We start from the raw sequence: 12,898 nt of genomic DNA, 5'->3' as shown, positions 1-12,898 counted from the left end.
TCTCTCAAAGCTGAAGTCACCTACCTCTTCCTTAGGAAGCTCTTCTCAGACTTTTAAGTTAGAAATGGCAAATAATCTCACAAATGGTAAGATGGTAGGTGAGGAGTTAAACAGATGAATGAAACTAATTAAGTAAATTACATAGGTTTTGGAGGAAAAAAAACCATAACCTAATGGGAATGCTCATCAGAGAGCTAATATTTAGCAACAGTTATGACTACATAGAAAAATAATGACTGACTGGTAAGGTAACAGCACAATAATTAGTTGTATTCTAGCAATTACTTAGGAATTCCCCAAGAGCTAGCATTGATTAAAGTTATTTCACAAGTATATTAGTAGTGAGTCTTAAAAAAGTCGTGCCAGGTTTTTGTTGATGATTCAAGAGAACCAGAAAACTGGGGAAATCACATTTCACTAGGGAATGGAATAAGAATGAAAACATACAAAAGAGGTGAGAGACAGCAAAGAGAGAGCAAATGAAATAACAGATCGCGTAAATAGAACCTTATACAGTGTAGGCAATGCCAGAATATTTTTTTTTCCTCCAGAAAAATGAATGAAAATGTACATGGGAAATGCCATTCTAGTGACCCTGAAGCCGCATAGCAGAGCTGGCAGCACAGGGTTTAGTAGCACATACTTTTCTGTCCTGTCTCACCTGTGCATCCCAGTCCTCACTCAGAGAGCAAACAGTTCAGGCCCGTTGCCCTCATGCTGCTCCCCCAGCTGCACAGACCATGGGAGCCTCCCAAGGACATGTACCTCTTTTCCAAGAACAGAATGAATGGATGGATGCCAATCCCAGGCTGTCTTCAAGCTTGCAGATGACAAAACATCAAAACCACATTATTCAGTCCACAGGTGACAAACAGGTGTGCCCTTAAGAGCTGTCCCGTGAAACCTTTCAAGTCCCTGCCTGCCATATATCCCAGGCTATTTCTGCTGAAGCCCATAAAACTGCACCAGGGCTCCATTTGGGTTTTTCAGATATCTGATATCCATAACAAACATGCTATTGTTTTCTCTGCCCTTTGAACACGAAAATTACAGCAATTCTCCATGACTTGAAAGCTTGTACTTTAGCACAAAGCAGCTGTTCAGCCTCTCTGGTTTGGATTTGGGCTCACTCCTTGCTCCCTGCTGTCACGTAGGTGGCACAAAGGTACCACAGAAAGGTTCAGGACAGCACAAGGAAGCGTTTGCATCTCCTGGACACCAGACTCCACTCTGCCTGCAGGCATCTGTGAGTTCTGTACATAGGAAGCAGTTCTGGTCCCCACACAGAAACATCATAGTACCACCATTCAGGAGTAGAGCGAAAGACCTAATCAGGCAACAGCCTCTGAGGTGCAGGGTCTGAAAGGAAGGGAAAACAGCAAAAAGCCAGGCTGGAACATGTAACTTTGGCAGACTGAAGGTAAAGAGAGGCAGCGTGACTGGTCTTGTCTGTCCAGGTAGCACTTTCTTTATCACCACTGGGTCAAAGCTGAATCTGAATGTGTTCATACAGGTCCAGCATAGGACTCATTCATGGGAGAAGTTGGCTCTTGATCCAGCTTCCTAGTCCCCTTCCACCTTGATAAGCTTTTGGAGAGTCCTGCAGCGCCAGCAGAGAAATAAAGTGGTACAATCACCTGCTCCACTGCACCATGTCATGGGGTATGTATTTGTGATCTCAGGCACCCAGAACTGTCACCAAGGCTTGAGGATCTCACTGATGCCCAGATTCCTCCTGATTGCCCACATGGGACACTGCGACAAGCCCCAGGTACACCCCAAGGTGAGTCAGCATACACAGCCAAGGCCCTGGCCTGAAAAATATTGTCAGGAAGGGGCAATACAAATATACCCTTGTGGAATCTGGGACAGCCCTTTGAAGAGTCTCATCCACAACTTCTCTGTCACCTCCTTCTTCCTCCTCAAATCCCCATGTTTGACAGCACTAAAATGGGAAGACAACTGCAGAATGAATGGCACTGCTAAGGGCTCCTCTAATTGCACAATCCCTCCCTGCCAGCCCCCACAGACTTCCTCTGTGGAAGAGGTCTGCACTAAATCCTGTCACTACTTCTTACTTCCTTGAGATTTAAGATCAGATTTTCTGCTCATTTACATACAAGTCTAAAGCCATTAACCTCCAGAAAGCAATTGCTTTGTCTGCTGGTGCAAGGAAGAGTAGAATTAGGTCATATGGACCCAGTCAGTCCCTTTTTTTATATATCAATGAAGGCTGGCAAGAATATTTTACTGAAAATTTAAGCAGCAGTTCTCTATACCCATACTTCTCTTACTTAATCAAGTAGTGACATCAATGCCATAGGGCCCTGCAGTGTAACCTGCAGCAATGTGTAAGCTTCTGTGTCACACTCTTTCTGTCTGAATGCCCCTGCTAGGCAGACTATTGTTTTTAACTCGAACAATGAGTTCTCATGGCTTTCAAGGTTCGTTTGTAGGTTTTTCCCTTCCACTTAAAAAAAAAAATTAGTTCCAGAAAAACATTAATATCTATGCACTGCAGCTACAGCCACGAACTGGCCCCTACCTCTCATTCTGACCATGCTTTGCTGGTTATCTGGATTTGCTTCTTCAGTTGGTATTTACATTTTTAAAGCACAAATTCTTGCTGCCATACTGCACAATTCTACAAAGGCAGTGTTAAGAGTAAGGCACCCACTCCCCCTTACCATAAATTAAATTCTCCAGCCTTTGTAACATTTGTTTCACCTAAATCTCCGGTTCTCCTTATTTTTAAAGGAATAACACACATTTGTGTGCCTGTGCTCAAAGCCCTTGCTTTTTACTTTCAGTGGAAACACCCACTGACGACAAACCCTGTTTACTTGCTGGTTTTGGTCAGTGTTCCTTTGCTGCAGAGCACAACAGGCTTCACTTTCAGAGCCTCTGTCTACAATAGTGCTTAGCTGTCATACCACGTGATTTCTTAAAACAGCAACAAATGGAGGCAAAACTTAAAATATCACAATAAGTCGTGTTGTTCATGAAAGACACCAAGGTAAGACCCAAATCCCCACATCTCCCTGTGTTTCAGACAGTGAATAAGTTCCTCTTGCCTTTTATACTTCAGTTTCCCTGTAAATGAGAGTGAAAGCGCATAAGGGATGTAGATATACAGCTGTCGCAGGTTTGGCTTAGCTGTTGCCAACTTTGGACTGGCTCTTCTTCCCCCTCCCAGAACTTTTTTAGCAAAGGAGAGTAAAAACCACTGAAAAGAAACGCACTCTAAAGAAACTGAACTGAATAGAAGGAATAAATTATATTTTCCAACATTCACAAACTACACTGTGTACACAGTACATAGGATTCTACCTCCAGGGGAAAGGGGAAGGGAAAAAAAGGGACTGATTAACCAGAAAATAGGGAAGACACCAACCCAACTTAAAGAAACTGAATGAATCAAAACAAACACAATTAAAAACTTCAAGGAAGGGGAACAAGAATGAATCAATCTCACTCAGGACAGGAGAGCTACTAACAACTGGAGGGACCAGACTCCAACCACCTCCCACTAGCTCCTCGGCTAAGAGGGAAGAGACCAAAAACCACTCCCCCACCCCCGCTAGGTGGAAGACACGTGTGGAATACTTGTAACTTTCTTAGATACAATGGTTACTGAGGAAGCCATGGGTCAAACCAATAGAACAGCAAAAACTCTTTTCCCATTAGTTCTTCCATCAGCCAAAAATTACCTGGCTCCAGTATATAGCTTTTAAAACTGCACTGTAATCATTCTGCTACCTAGAAGTTACCCTGGGCAAAGGAAACCCTTGGCCATCTGGCTTGTTTTCCAGGCTGTCACATTCACAGGTTTGGGAGACAGTTTCTTCTTCCATCACCAAACAGGCAGATGTTCAAGACCAAAAGTCACTGCACACTTAGCACAGCACACACAGCAACTCCAGATTTTTGGAGACACAGGTCAGCTACAGTTCCATAGTAAAGATTCTTCTCTGAGCAGCAGCACAAACAAGGTGTGATGAACTGATTATAATCTCCATTCCCCATCTCCCTGTGCTGCAGAGAAGGGAGAATGGTAGAGATGGGAAGAAGAGTAGAGAGAAGGCAGCTTTTCAGATTTGGTTTTACTTCTCATTATTCTGCTCTGATTTTGTTGGCAATAAGTTCAATTAGCATCCCTTGGTTCAGTCTGTTCTGCCTGGGATGGTATTTGGCGAGTGATCTCTCCTGGTCCTTATCACTCATGAACCTTGCGTTATAATTTCTCTACCCTGTCCAGCTGTGAAAGGGAGTAAAAGAGCAGCTTTAGTGGGCACCTGGCTCCCAGCCAGGGTCAACCCACACAGACTGATAATATAGGTAACTCAAGATACACACCCTGCAAAATAGGTAAAAAAGGGCCTGTTAGATTTAATTTAATGACTTCAGATGGAAGAGTTTATTCCAATTTAACTGTCATTTATTCAGATACCTCAACAGCTACACTAAGGACAAGACTCTAAAACCAAACAGAACCTACTGTTCTCTCAGTCTTTCCATCTCCACTTTTTCAATTTCCTTTTTCCCCTTTCTTTTTGACACTTGGCTTTTTATCTTGGCCGGTTGGAGCTAATGAGACCCACCTTACCTGGCAGTTTCTGTGAGTCAGCAGAATGACTTTCCACCTCCCAACAAGGTTCAAGAGCCACAAATCTGCTGTAAGGATACAAATACTTCACCTCCCAGGTGCTCTGGGGATTAATTAGCATTTTGAAATCACGCTTTGGGATCCTCATGTGCAAAGTACTAGAGAAGTGGCTATTATTATTCTTGCAAACCATAATCCTGGATTAGTTAAGGCAACTAGTCAAGAAATCAACAGAATTTGTCAATGATGAGGTAAGGAGTTACAGCCAGTGACATTTCTAGGCCAGAAAGAATGAATTTTCTAAACAATCAGTATGTGCTGCACAGAGTGAATAATTTGTAATGAATAATGTATGCAGTTAATTTAGCCTCTTTGCCAGCTTGCAGAAAGTCCATGCACAGAAAGATAATTTCCCGACCTTATTTTGGGAATTGGCAAAGGAAAAAATGTGGTTTACTCTGTGAATGTATACTCAGCACATCTCCATTTCTGCATGAGATGTACTGACAAAGTACAGAGATAGAGGCAGGTACAGGAAAGACATCTCTGTCTCATCTGGAATAGAAACTAGGAGGGTGATATGACCATAAAATCTTCAGTCCCCAATGTATGCTCAGTTTGTAATGTTCAAATCATGACAAAATATTTGCCCAGCAGGGTTTGTATCCTGCACAACCCCACATGCCCAGGCCATAACTGGAGCTCTGCTAACAGTAACAGAGCTCTTACTTCCTAAATGAAGCCATATGTGAAAAACAGACTCACTGTCCTATGGATATTTCAGAAAAACATTTAAATCATTCCTTGGCTGCCCCTGTGGGTCTCTGGTTATTTCACAAGTTCTGCCCTGGTCATCAATTTGGTTTGCAAGGAACAGCAACAAATATACTACATACCACCACCTCACTTCATCAGCTGCATAATGGGAATTATGGTGGCTTCTTCTCCTTCTGCTAATCCTGAGTGTCAGACCTCACTTGTTCATGATGACCTTGCCAGAGCTGTAGTAAAGCTTGTATGTGGAAGCCTGTAGTTAAGAAAGTGCCCTCATGCGGAAAAAAGTAGGAGAAATGTGATGTCTGCAGTTCCCTTATTTTCAAGGGTCCCCTTATTTTCATTGATTTTTCTGTAGTTTTCAAACAATTGAACCCAAGAAATTCTCAGCTCTGGCTCACCACTATCAGAGCTGGAGTTCTCTCACATGGCTCACACTGTTCCCTGCATGACCTGAGCTTACTACACTTCAGAGTACATGGGGACTGGCTGAGCAGGGTCCCTGCCAGAGGTCAGCCACCACTTCCCACATGTGCCTCCCACCCCTACAGCTTTCCCAAGAGGACAAGGGTTGCTCCCCACTGTCACTGCAGGAGAAAGTGTGTCAGGTAACCTTGTGGCTAAAACAAGGTTTGAATTGATGAAAACAAACACTGGTTTCTCATTTATAGGTAGCATAGTTTTGAGTCCCAACACTAAAATACATAGGATGAATATTGAAAAATTAAGTTGCTGTTGTGCTGACTCTCACTGACTGTACAGGCTCAGCTTTCAGGGCTCAGGATGTGTTTTTTTCAGCAGGCTAGGGGCATCTGCTCTTGTGTTCTGGACTCTGATTTATTTCCAATATACTTTTCTGCTGTTGTATTTGCAAAATATTTATTCAGAGGAAAACTGAAGAAGGTGCATGGGTAAACCGCACAAGGCCAGATCGTGATGATTTCAAAGGAGAAAATGAAAGTCATTGCTTTAGGATAAGAAGAAATCAGCAAAGAGGAAAAAAAGAGGGGATTTAAAAGTATAGTCCTCAACTGGCAGATTTTGAAGGTGACCAGGAAAAGGTCAGTGAAAAATTAAAGGTATATATTTGTGAATCAAATTAATATATGAATGTGTAAATCTTGCCAACCTGATGTGGAGAAGAATGTATATTCTTTTCTAAAGCTACATCTGTCCCATTACTTCATCCTAAAGGGCCTCACAGCGAGCGACAATTCACAAGAAGTCCACTGTATGTGTGGGCTCTCCATGACAAGTACAAATGTAAATCCCTGTGAAAAATTGTCAGCACGTGGGAAAGGAACAATTTAAGCATAATTTTAAGCAGAGACATCACTGCTCCCTCTATACACCTGGCACAGCTACTCAGAAGGATCTTAGCCAGCTTATCTGTGCCTTGGATAGCACTGCAACGAACCAACACAGAGCCAGGGTGACAGGGACTAAGGGGAAAGCCATGGGTTACGAGCAAAGGGAACAGGTTTTAGGGTAGAGAAAAATACTACTAAAGTTCACACCTGCTGCAATTTCCTAAGTGTTTTTATAACATTGCCTTCCTAAAACTCATGTGTATCTCATTTCAATAAACTCCAGTTCTCTGGCACTACAAATTGAAGCCAAATTAGAATCTGAGGCTCTATGGAAATGTTTTTGAAAAGTTTGCAGGTGGGAGGTATTTTCATTGCTCTGTTGTGTGAGGTTGATAGGAATTTTCTTTTCCTCCTTCGGTTTTTTTTCCCCTTCTTTGTCTGGCACTCCAGTAATTTCATTAGTTTCTTTCTTAGTAAATTATCCCAGGTGGCAATGGATCAGCAAAAATAGCTGTCATCCATAGCACTACAGGGTCAGATTTTTTTCCCCTTCTGAGTGACTCTGCAGTGTCACTGTGCAGATTTTTCCTGGTTAAGCATGTAGAAATGCATAATTTATTTGAGTTAATTCTGGAAACCGAGGACAGAGCTGCAGGCGCTGAAGATGCAGGATGCAGCTGCATTTTGAGTCTTCACTCTGAGGTCTCTGTTTGCAGGAACTCTACTGGGACAGGAATCAGAAGGGAAGGAAAAGTTAATTTCTAAATTATTCTCTGTATCAGCTTGATGAGGTAAATTAGAAGAGCCTTAGGGTTGTTAAACTCACATTTCTGTAGAAAAGCCCATTGTTCACAGATGATGGTTCAAGAAAATGTATATAAAATGGCCATTATTACTTGATGAGGCAAATTATACCTGCAGTGGACAACATTTGTCAGCATTAAAAAGTCCTCAGTCTCTCAGCTTCTTTTTCTTGAAAACTGCCATGGGCATGAGTGGGAAGGGCTGGGTTGGCAGGACAGAGAAGCAAAACTGGTGCTGCTTTTTGACAGGAATCCTACTGTGCATACACTGAAGCCACAAGCAGGATGCACATGAGCATACTCCCGAATTTGTTTTGTGCCTGTTGCTCCCCTCCCACAGGCAGGTTTCCTCTGAGCAGTTCCACAGCCATCCCGTGGGGATGGTGTAGGTTCATTCCCATGGGGCCAGGGGCAGTCGGACACACACCTCTTCTTGGGAGATGCTCAGGTACAACTTGCAACCAGCTGCAACCCTGATCCCTCAACATCTGAACCATGTAGCTTTTCATACTCCCTGCACCATGGTGGTTCTCAGAAAGAGAAAGGGAGGAAATAGAGCATTTTTTTATCTCCCTTTCCATATGTGCATAGCCAGCAGGGTTGGTTGAGGGGAAGGATGTCCAACTCAGGTAACCCACTTTGTGAAGAGGCTGCAGTCCTTATTTCTCCATATTTTCAGAAATACCTTCCCAACTCATTGCAAGAAACCCTGCACTGTCCTCAAATGCCAGCTCTCATCTCCTCTCAGGGATTGTCAAAATACCTTAATTTTCTTTATTTCTGCACTTTGATTTTTTCAGGGGCACCTCAGTGGATGATTAGTAAAGTGTTTTTACTTCTTGTCAGCAGTCAGAGGCTCTAACTGTGTTCCAGTTAAATCTTCCCTTAGTATACCTGCAAGTCCAGAAGGCTCTGTGCTAGTATGCAGCACTGGTCTTCCATTTTTGTTTGTGAGGAAAATTCCTGGAGCCAGAGGTTTTACTGAGGAATCAAAAATTCAGAACTACTGACTGTCCACTTGCACTGGCAATCAATTGCTCATTAACATCGGCAAACATTTACTCATTAAAATCATTGCGTGTGTCATTGATGTAAGAACCTTCAAGGTCCCAGCTTGTCCATGATTTTGATCCATCTGAGAGAGCTGATCAGCCAAGGTCCACAGTACAGTCCAGACTCCTTTTTAGGAAGAAGTCCTATAAACCAACATAAGAGCTGCAATAGGTGATATTCCACTATCATATTTTGCATTATTTTCTCTTCAGAACTGGCACTATTAAGGTCATCTTATCCTTTGCCTTCTAGACTACCTTCTTATAGGAAAATATTGCCACTGGTTATGTGTTCTGAGAGATGACTGTCCTTTTCATGACTTCCTAGGTCATGGTGACCACTTCTTCAACTATAATGATGACACTGAGAGGAAAAAAGTCACAGATTATTCTAACATGTGCTACATTTTCTAAGCATGCCAGAATGCATTTTCTCAGTCCTCCTCATGCTTATCTTTCACTATGGTCCAGCAAGCCCTGCAATACTTAGGACAGATCATCCATTTGCTTGGAACATTCACTGCCTTTACACTGACCAAACACCATTTATCAGCTGGGTTGATTTAAATGATCTTCAGTGTAAAACCACAGAAATGTTGGATTCACAGTAAACTATTTTAAAAGGTCTTATGTCACTAAAAGGTGTGTTTTCTTTAGCTCTGAGATTAAACTGGGAGGGAATAGTGTGCACCTGTCTGCAGCTCTGTAACTGAGAGGTATTTTCTGTATCCAGATCTCCTCTCAGGGTCTCTGTCTTCATTACACACCTTTCAGGGGCCTCCATTATCACTCAGATTATTATGGCTACATTTTTTCCAAATTCTGTGTCATACTGTAGGATGTCAGGAGAGCTCTTCTATTGTGCCTTAATTAGCAGGGTGATAGTGCAGTGTCAATTAGCAGAGGGTACTTACATGTACAGTATCCATACTATGGAGGCATAGTCTGAATCACACAGACATTCCTGTGGCAGAGTTTATATTTTCCTGTTGAATGGAAGTGAGTCTTTTCCTCAGAAACAGGCTGTTTCCCAGCCTAGCACAGAGCCACACTCCATGAGTTACAAGCTGTTAGGAATTTAGAGAGGTACCGAGCCCTGCCTCACAGTTTTTCTTCACGGAGCATTTTTAACTGCTTCTTTTCAATCAAAACTGTCAAAATGATGTTGTAGAGCCCACAGTCAATGTAAAGTGAGCATGTGGGGCTTCTTTACTACTGTGTCATTGAACAGAAAGATCAATTTCTGTTTTGGCAGACAGTTTATCTCAGTGAAGCCACTGGAAAAAAGCGTCATTGCTTTCTGCGTGGATTGGATCTGGTGAGAGCTCTCTGCATCTCGTTATGCACTTCATTTAAGCAACAGTCCTGGCCTGGCTTTTTATGGTTCTTTCTTTACTTTACATCACTGATAGACGTTAGGACACCAAAACCCTACGTTTTGATTTCTTGAGAAATTGTCTGGCCATTCTAAAAATACTGATCACAAAATGAGAGCAAATTATCTCTTTCAGACCTATAGGAAACTAATTTTAAGGAATCATCTATTCTGTATTGTACTCCGTGCCTTCAGGTTTTTTAGCTGATTTGGGACAGAACTCTATTTTCTTCTCAAATTAATGATTGAAAATGTCTGTGAGCCTCAATCCTTGTCCTAAATCAAAGTGTTAGAGTTGTTTTACCTGCTACATTTCTTCACATTGTTCTCCCCATCACCTTAACACAGAGTGATGGTTAATTCACAAAGTAGGATCATCCACTCCTGAAGTTTGTGCACTTCCTTAGTGCAGTCCAGAGCTTCACCCCTCCTACAGAGAACAGTGTAAATCAAAGGCTTGGGAGAGGCAGAAAGTGTGAGACAAACAGGTGGCAGCTTTCAATAAGGTTAATATGTGTAAAGGCAAACTGAAAAGGTCAGAATTGTTTCTCTTAGAGACAATAAAAGGAGAATATGCAACTGAGGTATATATAATCATGTTGTATGAGGAGGGTCAGGAAAGAGTAATTGATTGCTAACAAGGGACCAAAAGCCAGAAGAACCAGAGTGTTCTTTACAAAGAAAAATGTTCTATATAATGTATCATTCGTTTGTAGAATTCCTTGCCACAGATCCCAGGCTTCTGTGGCTCACAATAGTGCTATCCAGCTACAGTAGATAGACTTTATTAGCAGCAGGAGATACATTTTACCCCTTGTTGGTTGGGAGGTGAAGAGAAGAAGCAGATGAAGGGATGGGAAACACACTCAGTGTGTTTGTGACAAGACCTTTATTCTCTGTTCTAAACTGAAAAGGAGGAGCTGGCTGTTCTTCTACCTTGGAGCTAAGATTTGGTATCCTAAAGCACAGAGATAAACAGATTCAGGGAAGATTTCAAACCACAATTTTTAAGCCTTTGACAGGGCTCACAGAGGGAAGCATAAAGAGCAGCTCAGAGCAGAACAGTCTGTCAGCGTGGAGTATGTTTTAGCAAATACATACACAGCAAGACAAAATGGACTGGCAATAGCTGTACTTCGAGGACAACTGAGCCCTTGCCTGTACAAATGAAATAACTATGAGAATGTAGTTTCCCTGGACTAGTGCTCACTGTAACCCTAATTCAGAGGCCCTCAGGCTGGCAATGAGTGGCTACACCTTCGTGTTTGCAGGCTGTAGACTTAATTTTCAGATATGCGTTTTGACCCAAGAATTCTCCTAAACCCCACAATTTACTTCAAGATACTCTCCACCTCAGCTCATGGCTGGAGACACTGGATTCTTCATAGAATTCCTATAATCAGTGAGTGACAGGGACACTCTTTGCTTCATGACCTTAGGTCCCCATTGACTGAAAGGTAACATTAACATTTCACTGTACCAAAATTATGTTCACCCTTAATGCTTTCCAGAGAGTTATTGTCCACTTCTATGGACTCTTGAGTAGTTCAGCCACTTTCACCACTGGTAATTAATCTAAAAGTATCAAGAATTGTTTAAGAGCTGTTAGGACTATTATCTCCTATACTGTTGTTTTGTTTTTGTTTTTTTTCACCAAGGAAAGGTCTCTAGAGAAAATTCAATGACACTTTCTACTTTTTGACAGTAATTGTGATTTCCATGTTATAAAAAATGAATTGCTTCTGTTATCACTAGTCCAAAGCTGGAAACAAACACAAAAGCAGACAAGTGGTTGGGATGATATGTATAATTTTCATCATTTTCCTATTCCTTCTCACACAAAGCAGACAAATACACTATTGCAGAATTCTGCAGTGAAATTTTATTAGTCACTCCTTTAGAGACAATTGGCAAGAAAAGGAGACAAGGGGTTTATTGAAGGACAAAGGAAAGGCAAGGAGGTTTGCAAGCAGGTAATTGCAAATAAAATCCACTTCACAGTCTTGAAAATCCCAGAGGAGAAAGGGAAACAGGCTATGTATACCTCAGCTCATAAATAACCACATACCAGTCCCATCCACATGACTACAAAGAGAAACTTCAGCAGCTTAAGTCTTTGGCCATGCCACCATCCTCCCAGTCATGTCTTCTCAAAGCACAGTCCAGAGGAGCTGCATCTCATGAGGAAAAAACCACAATTGCCAATCTCTTGTCACAGGTGACTGAGAAGGCAGAATTCCTTAGCTTTCATCTTTGTGAGCATTTTTGAATCTTATTTGAAACACTGAAACCCATAAAATAAACTTTTTAAGCACCATTTGCAGCCAAAGCTTTATGTTGGATTACAGATACCCTGATATGCAATGCAAGATTTTGTGCTCACCATATTTTAAAAGGGCACACAATATTTATAAATCCATGCAATTATCAGCTACCTATTCAGCATTTGAAATGCAGAAATCAGGATGATGAATGCAGCACAAGAGTCATAAGAATTTATGGTAAGAATAGCCTTTCTGTTTTCTTATGTTCAAAATCATTGTTTTGGTTTTAGTCAGAGCTAGATAGATATGTATTATTTTTTCATATTAATAAATTATAAAGGTGCACTTTACCTGCCATAAAATATCCATTAGTTAGAAGAAAACATAGGAACATCTAGCAAATCAGGTATTGGATCACTGGTAATACAACTGGCCAAAAATTTCCAGTAATATTTTCTGACATGAAATGTCAACAGATCAAATTATAAAACCTTCTCAGGAAAACTCTTGGTTTAAGTGATTTGGGCTTGAAATGAGAAAAAAATCATCCAGTTCAAATTGTATTTGCCTTAAAATGTAAATGGAGATGAGGGGGGAAAATAAATTTTAAAAAAAATCAAATTGGTAAGACTTAAAACAAAATTGTCAGTTGGCCTTAACTTCTTACTCTTTGTTTCAGATGATAAGTTACAACTGGTTTTGACTTTTCCACTT

The sequence above is a fragment of the Pithys albifrons genome, chromosome 1 (genome assembly GCF_047495875.1).
Source record: "Pithys albifrons albifrons isolate INPA30051 chromosome 1, PitAlb_v1, whole genome shotgun sequence".
NCBI lineage: Eukaryota > Metazoa > Chordata > Aves > Passeriformes > Thamnophilidae > Pithys > Pithys albifrons.
The sequence above is the reverse complement of the archived record's forward strand: the minus strand, read 5'-3'. Positions refer to the sequence as shown.